General features: G+C 44.1%; 1 pseudogene; it reads right to left on the minus strand.

Annotated features, from left to right (window-relative positions):
• Positions 1 to 7,914: 7,914 nt before the first annotated feature.
• Positions 7,915 to 10,952, minus strand: LOC115146922 (5'-AMP-activated protein kinase subunit beta-1-like; annotated as a pseudogene).
• Positions 10,953 to 12,464: the final 1,512 nt, after the last annotated feature.

Raw genomic sequence — 12,464 nt, forward strand, 5'->3', positions numbered from 1 at the left:
TCTGTAAGCTCCACTGTTGCATTTAGTGTTGTCCCACCTTAATGCTACTGACATTCCTGCCCCCCCCCCCCCCTTATTGCTAGCACTCTCCACTGTGGTGACAACAGGAGGAAGAGAGGGAACGTCTCTTTTGTCTGTGAGTTCTGAACAGCAGTACACCTGAGATGGCTGCAGGGCATCTGGGATGGCCTGAGCAGATGATCACAGAACTGGTCTGGCAGGTGTACAAAGATTTTGTGCCTATTCCTCTCAAAGTGCAGGACTTGTCACTAGTAGAAATCATGAAGACATTGGTTCACTCCACTGGTAGTTTGGGCTGAATGTTGCCCTGTAGAGCAAGGTTTCCCAAACTCGGTCCTGGAGACCCCCCTTGGTGCACGTTTTAGTTGTTGCCCTAGCACTACACAGCTGATTCAAATAACCAACTTATCATCAATATTTGATTATTTGAATCAGGTGTGTAGTGCTAGGGGAAAAAAACAAATGTGCACCCAGGTTGGGCCCCAGGACCGAGTTTGGAAAACCCTGCTGTAGAGAACAATATTTGGGCCCTTTTTGAATTATAATCTCCTTGCCTCCCTCTTTCTTTACTTCTATTGTGTGAGAGAAAGAACGATAAGGAGGGTAGAGTAAGAGAATAAAATGGAAAGAGCAAGCGCTGTGTGTAATGTAGTATAAAGCTAATCATTGTGGTGTATGAAGTGAGGGGAGGGGACTCTTTGGAGCTACTCACTCTTGCAAGTGACCTTTCTGAGGTTCTCGTCACAGTCATAGGCATAGGATTCAGTGTAAGGGTTGTCAATGATGGGCCAACATTCATCATGCTACATGGCATCAGAGTAGCACAGGTCATGGACCTCACAGCACCTGTAGGATGACACCATATAACACACCAACTCTGAGACAAACTCATACTTACACACACACACACACTGGCAAAACTTTGGCCAGAACTTTGGAGGCAGCAATAAGCAACAAAGAACCCAAACTTTCAAGCAAAACATGAATTGATGTCAAGTCAACATAGATTCATTGGTGGTTGGGATAGTGTGTAGACTGTAGTGATTTTAGCTCTATTGACATATAGCCCTTGTCCCTTGACCCTTAACCCCTGACCTGTCCAGTTCGTCCACAGGGGTACCAGAGCCTCCCTTGCCACAGTAGCAGCCGTAGTCCACATAGTCAAGGATGGGCCAGCTATTAGGCATAGTGCAGAGGATCATGTTTCTGAACTGCCACAGGGTCCTGTAATTAAGGTTAGTTGTCTGGGCTGTGAGAAAAGTTTGAGTTTATTGATTCTTGCTCACATAAAACTGAAGAAATACAGAATTTTCACAGGCTAATAAAATAAAATAAATAGCTAGAAAATAAATACACTTAAATACATAAATGGCATACATAGAATACAAGACACTTAAAACATTACTGGGAAAATAAGTAAAGATGGTATGTGATTGTTAAAGATTATTATAAAGACTGAGCCAGATCAGATGAGTACGCTAATCCTGGGTTTAGACGAGGGACACAAAAACTGTCATACCAGTCAGCATTGTGGGATAAGAACGCAAGCCAGCAGGACAGCACAGATAGAACAACGAGACAGATATTTCACCGGATGTACAAATGTGAAGCAAGTACTTGGCGTTTCCACTCACTACTAAATATGGTAGTGAGAGGAAGCCCAGTGGCTGGCAGTGGGAGAAGCTAGATTTTGGCAGACATTCTGCAAATTTTCTCATTGACGAACCATTTGATCTCAATATAGTTTTCTGTTCTCAAAACTCAAATATTTTATGAACAGAGTGGACTAAGTTTTGTAGACTTTACCCGTGTCAAAGTTTTTAAAATGTCATTGTTTAGAGGAATGCCAATGTGAATTGTGTTATTGCACACTCGCACTTCAGAGTAGGCATTCCCTAACGGAAATATGCAAATGCATGCTAGAACGCACCAATAGGATCTCGCTAGCTCGTTCATTGCTCTGCCCACCTTGCTTGTTCTGACCACTATGACTATTTGTTCCTGTTTGAAACGATAGGCTGTGGTTTGTTATAAAAAATCTTTGACGACAATATGGGTTGCTGTGGTGATTTCAGTAAACAACCAGTACAAATCAACATCTGCAAGAAAACAACGATACGGCAAAAATTGTAATATTCTAAATTTGCCGGCAAATCCTGTATACCGTAGCGGCTGACAGTATTCACCTCCATTTTGTCATTGAAAACAATGACATCCGGTTTGCCGTTTACCTAGATTCCATGTAAAGTCAGCATAATATTAGTCAAATCTGTGTATGTAAAGATACGTACAAATCTGTTAACAATTTATCCCTTTTCAGTTGACAACATATTCACGAATATTGGATTATGCTAACGAGTATGATGATGGAGACCTATCCATGACAAAATGCAATTGAAACTATTGCAGGTAAATTTGCCCGATTTATAATTAGATTGTATAAAACTGCAACTCGCCAACAGAGAGGCCCAAAGCAACAAGGAATAGTGCTTGGAGGAAGTTCATGTTGCCAGCCAACGACAAGGGAATTTATGGACCTAAACCTCTGCATTGAGGTCTATTTATATTACCTGTAACTCAGCGACCTTGAGGGTCTTTCCTAGACAAACCTGGGGTCTCCCATATCTGTGCATGCTGCGCAGGTACAGAATACATGGGAGCACATGGAAAGTCCCACATTCTGGTGCTCGAGTGTATTGGATTTCATGTACATTAAAGAAAGTTGGTGCTCCATTACATGTAATTATCTTATGTCATTAATGTCTGTTATGACTACTCATAGGAAAATGTGCATTCTGAAATTGTGTTGAGATTGAGACAGATTAGAGCACAAATATGACTTTCTTGGAGCACATTTATGCAGTAGGCATTCCCAGAATATGTGCAGTGTTTATGATATTCCATGTAGTTGTGTATACAGTATAGTGACAATAGCAAATACTGTATATGCGTCCATGTGTGTGTGCACGATGCTCAGCATATGGAAAACCATACATTTTATTAAGGCCACAGAATTGTGTATATAGCCAGGTCCAAAATGATTGGCAAAAACACTATAAAAACACTACATGACCAAAGGTATGTGGACACCTGCTTGTCGAACATCTCATTCATAAATCATTAATATGGAGTTGGTCCCCCCTTTTCTGATATAACAGCCTCCACTCTTGTGGGAAGACTTTCCACTAGAAGTTGGAACATTGCTGCAGGGACTTGCTTCCACTCAGCCACAAGAGCATTAGTGAGATCGGGCACTGATGTTGGGCGATTAGACCTGGCTCACAGATCTCGCTTGTGCTCTGGGGCTTTGTCATGCTGAAACAGGAAAGGGCATTCCCTAAACTGTTGCCACAAGGTTGAAAACAGCCACAGACCATTATTCCTCCTCCACCAAACTTTACAGTTGGGACTATGCATTGGGGCAGGTAGGGTTCTCCTGGTACCTGTCAAACCCAGATTTGTCCATTCAACTTCCAGATGATGAAGCAGGGCAGAAGTTTCACAAACTGACTTGTAGGCCGAAATTGTAAATACTAATTTCTTCTTAATTAAATGACGTGCCTGGTTAAATAAAGGTTAAATAACAACAACAAAAAATTCCATATTTGTTTCCTTCTCAAAAAGATAGGGGTCAAAATAATTGGCACACCTGTTTTCAATACCTTTCAATAGTTATTGCGAGGATAACGGCACAGTGCATTTTTCTAATATGTTTTATGAGATTGGAGAACACATTGGGAAAGGGAAAGAGGGATACTTAGTCAGTTGTCCAACTGAATGTACACTACTGTTCAAAAGTTTGGGGTCACTTTGAAATGTCCTAGTTTTTGAAAGAAAATCTAAAAATGTTGTCCATTAAAATGACATCAAATTGATCAGAAATACAGCGTAGACATTGTTAATCTTGTAAATTACTATTGTAGCTGGAAACGGCTGATTTTCAATGGAATATCTACAAAGGTGTATAAAGGCCCATTGTCAGCAACCATCACTCCTGTGTTGATCATAAGAAAACCCTTTTGCAATTATGTTAGCACAGCTGAAAACTGTTGTTCTCATTAAAGAAGCAATAAAACTGGCATTTAGACTAGTTGAGTATCTGGAGCATCAGCATTTGTGGGTTCGATTACAGGCTCAAAATGGCCAGAAACAAAGACTTTCTTCTAAAACTAGTCAGTATATTCTTGTTCTGAGAAGTGAAGGCAAGTCCATGTGAGAAATTGCCAAGAAACTGAAGACCTCGTACAACGCTGTGTACTACTCCCTTCACAGAACAGTGCAAACTGGCTCTATCCTGAATAGAAAGAGGAGTGGGAGGCCCCGGTGCACAACTGAGCAAGAGGACAAGTACATTAGAGTGTCTAGTTTAAGAAACACACACCTCACAGGTCCTCAACTGGCAGCTTCATTAAATAGTACCCGCAAAACACCCGTCTTAACGTCAACAGTGAAGAGGCGACTCCGCGATGCTGGCCTTCTAGGCAGAGTTGCAAAGAAAAAGCCATATCTCAGACTGGCCAATAAAAAGAAGAGATTAAGATGGGAAAAATAACACAGACACTGGACAGACAAACTCTGCCTAGAAGGCCAGCATGCCGGAGTCGCCTCTTCACTGTTGACGTTGAGACTGGTCAGACAGATTACCAGGACGTGTGCTCCAGGCATGTGCTGACCAACTGGCCGTTGTATTCACTGACATTTTCAACATGTCCCTGATTTAATCTGTAATACCAACATGTTTCAAGCAGACCACTATAATCACTATGCCCAAGAACACTAAGGCAACCTGCCTAAATTACCTCAGACCCTTGGCACTCATGTCCATAGGCATAAAGTGCTTTGAAAGAATGGTAATGGTTCACATAAACACCATTATCGCAGAAATCCTAGACCTTCTCCAATTTACCGCCTAAACAGATCCACAGATGATGCAATCTCTATTGCACTCCACACTGCCCTTTCCCTCCTGGGCAAAAGGAACACTTATGTGAGAATGCTGGCCATTGACTACAGCTCAGCATTCAACACCGTAGTACCCTCAAAGCTCATCACTAAGCTAAGGATCCTGGGACTAAACACCTCCATCTGCAACTGGATCCTGGACTTCCTGACGGGCCACCCCCAGGTGGTGTGGGTAGGTAGCAACACATCTGCCACGCTGATCCTCAACACTGGAGCTCCTCAGGGGTGCGTGCTCAGTCTCCTCCTGTACTCCCTGTTCACCCACGACTGCGTGGCCAGGCATGACTCCAACACCATCATTAAGTTTGCAGACGACACAACAGTGGTCTGATCACCGACAACGATGAAAAAGCCTATAGAAGGAGATCAGAGACCTGGCCGAGTGGTGCCAGAATAACAACCTATCCCTCAACATAACCAAGACTAAGGAGATGATTGTGGACTGCAGGAAAAGGAGGACAGGGCACGCCCCCATTCTCATTGACAGGGCTGTAGTGGAGCAGGTTGAGAACTTCAAGTCCACATCACCAACAAATTAGAATGGTCCAAACACACCAAGACAGTGGTGAAGAGCACACGACAAAGCCTATTCTCCCTCAGGAGACTAAAAAGATTTGGCATGGGTCCTCAGATCCTCAAAAGGTTCTACAGCTGCAACATCGAGAGCATCCTGACTCTTTGCATCACTGCCTGGTACGGAAACTTCTCGGCCTCCGACTACAAGGCACTACAGAGGGTAGTGTGTACGGCCCAGTACATCACTGGGGCTAAGCTGCCTGCCATCCAGGACCTCTACAGCAGCTGGTGTCAGAGGAAGGCCCTAAAAATTGTCAAAGACCCCACCACCCCAGTCATAGACTGTTCTCTCTACTACCTCATGGCAGTACCAGAGTGCCAAGTCTAGGACCAAAAGGCTTCTCCACAGCTTTAACCCCCAAGCCATAAGACTCCTGAACAGGTAATCAAATGGCTACCCAGACTATTTGTAATGTCATTTGATTTATACAACATCCCTACCACTTTGAAGATGCAAAATATTTTTTATTGTGAAACAAACAAGACAAAAAAACAGCAAAATTGAGTGTGCATAACTATTCACCCAACCCCACCCCCCTCACCAAAGTCAATACGTTGTAGAGCCACCTGTTGCAGAAATTACAGCTGCAAGTCTCTTGGGGTATGTGTCTATAAGCTTGGCACATCTAGCCACAGATTCTCAATTGGACTGGGGCCACCATCTCCCAACTCTACTAGTCTGCCACCCCTCTTGAGTTCATCCCTTGGTTTCACATGTAGGGGAGCTGTTTTGACCATATACTGTAGTAATTTAGAAAATATACACAGCACTATCTAATGGAAGAGAATCCTGTTCATCTACTTAACTTACAATGATTTAAATAAAACATTTGCACTGATACGCAAACTGATATAGCTGGTGAAGCATAATGATAACATAAAAAGACTGGCAAACTGTCCAAATGGAACACCATGTTCTACTACTTCCTGGTTGTCTGATGATGGGACTTCATGTCATCAGGCAAAAGGAGTATCTCTACAGGCCACAACACAACCCTTATGTATTATCAGTCAGAATCCCCCCACCACCCCACAAAACTCCTCTATCCTTCCGACGCAAAAGCTAGTGCTCCTCTATGTCTATAACATTTTACATTTGAGTCATTCATCAAACAGACAGCAATCATTAAACAAGAGGAAAGGCAGATTGAGGAAGATTTGGGAAATAGAAATCATTCTGAACTGAGATACCAGTACCAGTCAAAAGTTTGGACACACCTACCCTCATTCAAGGGTTTTTCTTTATTTGGACTATTTTCTACATTATCGAATAATAGTGGAGACATCAAAACTATGAAATAACATATATGGAATCATGTAGTAACCAAAAAAGTGTTTTGTTTGAGAATATTCAAAGTAGCCACGTTTTGCCTTGATGACAGCTTTGCACACTCTTGGCATTTTCTCAACCAGATTGGTGTGCCCATTACAAGTTAATTTGTGGAATTCCTTTCTTTCTTAGTGGGTTTGAGCCAATCAGTTGCGTTGTGACAAGGTAGGGGTGGTATACAGAAGATAGCCCTATTTGGTAAAAGACCAAGTCCATATTATGGCAAGAACAGCTCAAATAAGCAAAGAGAAATTACAGTCCCTCATTCATTTAAGACATGAAGGTCAGTCAATCCACAAAATGTCAAGAACTTTGAAAGTTTATTCAAGTGCTGTGCACCCATCAAGCGCTATGATGAAAATGGCTCTCATGAGGACCACCACAGGAAAATAAGACCCTGAATTACCTCTGCTGCAGAGGATAAGTTCATTACCAGCCTCAGAAATTGCAGCCAAAAGAAATGCTTCACAGAGTTCATGTAACAGACACCACTCAACATCAACTGTTCAGAGGAGATTGCATGAATTATGCCTTCATGTTCAAATTGCTGCAAATTATTTTAAAGAATCTCAAATATAAAATATATGTTGATTTGTTTGACACTTTTTTGGTTACTAAATGATTCCATATGTTTTATTTCATAGTTTTAATGTCTTCACTATTATTCGATAATGTAGAATATAGTACAAATAAAGAAAACCTCTTGAATGAGTAGGTGTGTCCAAACTTTTTTATTGGTACTGTATATACAGGTACAACGGTGTAGGCTGTGCTGTGTGAAGCAGTTGTGTCTGTGGTGGGAAGGCAGAGGCTGAGAAGCCACAGGTCTCTGGTCAGATGGACGTATACAGCCACAGGCCTCTGGTCAGACAGGCTTATACAGCCACAGGCCTCTGGTCAGACAGGCTTATACAGCCACAAGCCACTGGCCAGACAGGCTTATACAGCCACAGGCCTCTGGTCAGACAGGCTTATACAGCCACAGGCCTCTGGTCAGACAGGCTTATACAGCCACAGGCCTCTTGTCAGACAGGCTTATACAGCCACAGGCCACTGGCCAGACAGGCTTATACAGCCACAGGTCACTGGTCAGACAGGCTTATACAGCCACAGGCCACTGGCCAGACAGGCTTATACATCAGGGTGGTGACATACTTCTTCTTGTAGCGATGAGTTGCACTTTCTGATCTCTCCCTGGTCTTACCTTAATGGACAGGGAGTAGAGGTGATTGAGCATGACATGGTTGGGTTCTGGAAGCAATGCAGGGTCACACTGATGAGGGAAAGCAAACATCTTACTCCAGTGCATGCACATTACTGTCAATGACATGAACCGCTCTGTCATGTCTTCATCATTGACATTCCTATGAGGGTTTGGATTCAGTTGTTGTCATCTTGTACTCAGAGATTCCTGTGTGCTTGTTTAGGATGACCTGTAGCAGGTGAGGTGGCAGAATGGGCAGAGACTTATCTTCCTGCTTGGGAATGTAGGTTCCTGGTGGTACGGTCCAGGAGGGGAGCTGGACAGGTCTAACTCACAAACAGATGGTAAATACAAAGCGAGATTGAACATCAATATTTGTCTTGTTAATATTTTGCTATTACCAGTTACCATCTAACTTTCTAGCATCATGGAGACATTTTCCAATACAGTAGCATAACTTGGTTACATTCATTAGTGTTATGCAGAGTCTGTATTTAGGGAGTTGGGCCAACTTTTAGAATGTTGTTCTAATTCTAGACATTCAGTTACATAGCATGAAATATGAATGGGGTGCTAACATGGCTGCCATAGAATGTTAAAGAGGCATCATTAATGCAGAAAGCTCAAAGGCCCAACTTCCTTAATACATGGCTCTGGTGTTATGCATGGGTAAACAGGTTGTGGACACTGACCTGGCATACACTGCTCAAAAAAAGAAAGGGAACACTAAAATAACACATCCTAGATCTGAATGAATGAAATATTCTTATTAAATACTTTTTTCTTTACATAGTTGAATGTGCTGACAACAAAATCACACAAAAATGATCAATGGAAATCAAATGTATCAACCCATGGAGGTCTGGATTTGGAGTCACACTCAAAATTAAAGTGGAAAACCACACTACAGGCTGATCCAACTTTGATGTAATGTCCTTAAAACAAGTCAAAATGAGGCTCAGTAGTGTGTGTGGCCTCCACGTGCCTGTATGACCTCCCTACAACACCTGGGCATGCTCCTGATGAGGTGGCGGATGGTCTCCTGAGGGATCTCATCCCAGACCTGGACTAAAAGCATCCGCCAACTCCTGGACAGTCTGTGGTGCAACGTGGCGTTGGTGGATGGAGAGATGTCCCAGATGTGCTCAGTTGGATTCAGGTCTGGGGAACGGGTGGGCCAGTCCATAACAGCAATGCTTTCCTCTTGCAGGAACTGCTGACACACTTCAGCCACATGAGGTCTATTATTGTCTTGCATTAGGAGGAACCCAGGGCCAACCGCACCAGCATATGGTCTCACAAGGGGTCTGAGGATCTCATCTCAGTACCTAATGGCAGTCAGGCTACCTCTGGCGAGCACATGGAGGGCTGTGCGGCCCCCCCAAAGAAATGCCACCCCACACCATGACTGACCCAACGCCAAACCGGTCATGCTGGAGGATGTTGCAGGCAGCAGAAAGTTCTCCACAGCGTCTTCAGACTCTGTCACGTCTGTCACATGTGCTCAGTGTGAAGCTGCTTTCATCTGTGAAGAGCACAGTGTATAAGAGCACTTCTGTGAGTCCATCATAACTGCATCAAACACCTCAAAGTCAGTCTTCTTCACTTGGATGACGTTGTTGACTGTGCCTAGCTGGTTGGTTGCAACAGGCTGGGGGACCACAAAACCAGCAATCTACAGTGGACTCAAACTTCAAATCTGTTAGCTATTTATCATCCATATAGGAATGACTAAGTAAACATTGGTTCTCCATCAGAGCCATTACAACATGTAAAACATAGATGGTTCTGGTCCCAAAACACACTGCTCACCTCAGCTGGGTCATGAGTCCATGTTCCGTCCACATAGAACGTATTCTTACTGTCAGTGTGTTCTATTTTTCAATCACAAAAACTTTGTGGCTATTGTGGATCTGCCTGAAGGGGAGCATCATTATAAGTGAATATACACACTCACAAATTGCACCATAGGCAGGTCAACAATAATGTTATGAGTATGATGCCCTTCCCAGGGCTGCTAACCCACCTCCTGGTTAGGGGAATCTCCAGACAGAGAGACCTCCTTTCCAGGTCCAGTCCAGTGGAAAACAGTGGGGCGGTCCAGAGTGTGCCCTTTATCATCCTCCAGGTTCCGACGCCATGCAAGGTACTCCTCTTTCTCTAGGGGAGCCTAGGAGACCAGGGAAGATGGAGAGATGTGTGTGAGACAGGAAGAGGGAGAGATGAGTCTCTCTATATGTGAAATGGGAAGAGGGAGAGGTGAGGCTCTCTGTATGGGAGACGGGAAGTGTCACAGGAACGACGCTGGAAAGGCGAAGCAGGTACAAGGAGTCAAACATTTAATAGGGAACGGACATAGAACTAGACAGGAACAGCTTCAGCACATGGGTAACAAACACATAACAATCAATGCAGCAGGGGGGAACAGAGCTGGAGAACTGACAAATATAGGGGAGGAAAAAAAACAGCTGATTGAGTGAGTCCAGATGAATCCAATATCGCTGATGCATGTGACAAGGGAAGGCAGGTGTGCGTAATTGATGATGGCAGGAGTGCGTGATGCAGGGCAGCCTGGTGCCCTTGAGCGCCACCCGGCGCCCCACCTGGGCGAACCGGCCAAGACATGGGAGCCTGGCGAGCCGGCTGAGGCAAGGACGCCTGTCGCTCCAGCTGTGGCGAGGGAGTCTGATGATCCAGTGGAGAATGACGTGGGATGGAAGGCTGCCGAGACAACCGAGGCAAGGAAACCTCTCGAGCCAACCGAGGCAAGGAAACCTCTCGAGCCAGCCAGGGCTTGGAAGCCTGACGAGCTGGCTTAGGCACCCCCGGTTCCATTGGCGGCAGAATCCACCCCGACATCTCTAAAAAACAAAAAATTAAATCTCCTGGACCGGCTGGGCGAAACAGACCTGACGATCCAGCTGAGGCCCGACGTGGGATGGGCGCCTTCCGAGCCAACGAAACCTCTGACGAGCTGGCTAGGCACCCCCGGTTCCATCGGTGGCGACCTAGGACCAACGTCACCACCAACCGGAACACCAGTACTCCCCGATGCTTCGTGTGTTGGCTGCTGTATTCTGTCACGGGACGACGCTGGAGAGGCGAAGCAGGTACAGGGAGTCAAACATTTAATAGGGAACGGGCATAGAACAAGACAGGAACAGAGTCAGCAAGGGAACGGGCATAGAACAAGACGGGAACAGAGTCAGCAAACGGGTGACAAACACATAACAATCAATGCAGCAGGGGGGAACAGAGCTGGGAACTGACAAATATATGGAAGGTAAAAAACAGGTGATTGAGTGAGTCCATGTGAGTCCAATATCGCTGATGCGTGTGACGAGGGAAGGCAGGTGTGCGTGATGGATGGCAGGAGTGACATCCAAAGACTATGCATAATGTTAGCTAGCTAGCTACAGTGCCGTGAAAAAGTATTTGCCCCTTTCTGATGTTCTCTATATTTGCCTGTTTTTCACACTTAATGTTATCAGATATTCAAACAAAACCTAATATTAGATAAAGGAAACCTAAGTAAACAAATAACACATGCATACCTATTTCATTTATTTAATTAGAAAAGTTATAAAATACCCAATACCCCAGTGTAAAAAAGTTATTACACTCAATAACTGGTTGCGCCACCATTAGCTGCAATGACTGCAACCAAACGCCTTCTTGTAGTTGTTGATCATTCTCTCACATCTTTGTGGAGGAATTTTGGCCCACTTCTTCCATGCAGAACTGCTTATACTCAGAGACATTTGTGGGTCTTCGCACATGAACTGCTCGGTTCAGGTACTGCTACATCTCAAATGGGTTTAGGTCTGGACTTTGACTAGGTCATTCCAAAAAATTTATATTTGCTGCTTTCAGCCATTCTGATGTAAAATTGCTTGTGTGTTTTGGTTGCTGCATGGTTGCCAATAAATGGTCAGTGAAACGCCCGCATTCATACTGACTGCATGACGACAATGAGGCAAATCCCGACAGAAAGGCTAAAAAAACGAAATTTCACCCAGTGTGAAATGGAAGTTCTTGTAGGTGAGGTTGAAGCAAGAAAAAAGATATTGTTTGGTGGACACAGTTTGGGAATTACAAATTACAAGAAGGCGTTAGAGTGGCAACATGTAGCGGACGCTATGAATGCTGCTGGCTCAAAAGGTCTGACCCTCTCAGAAATAAAAACATCAAAGTGGAGGCCAAAAGGCGCATAGCCTTACAGAGAAAGTGTTTGTGCCACAGGCGGGGGACACGGACATGCAAGACGCACCGGATGATCCAGGTATGTAATTAGTATTCCCTCTTTTGAAAAGAGTAAACCAAATGCATTCATGTTGTGTTTAAACATGTATTTACACAAACAATGGTGAC

Source organism: Oncorhynchus nerka, linkage group LG19 (genome assembly GCF_034236695.1).
Source record: "Oncorhynchus nerka isolate Pitt River linkage group LG19, Oner_Uvic_2.0, whole genome shotgun sequence".
Taxonomy (NCBI): domain Eukaryota; kingdom Metazoa; phylum Chordata; class Actinopteri; order Salmoniformes; family Salmonidae; genus Oncorhynchus; species Oncorhynchus nerka.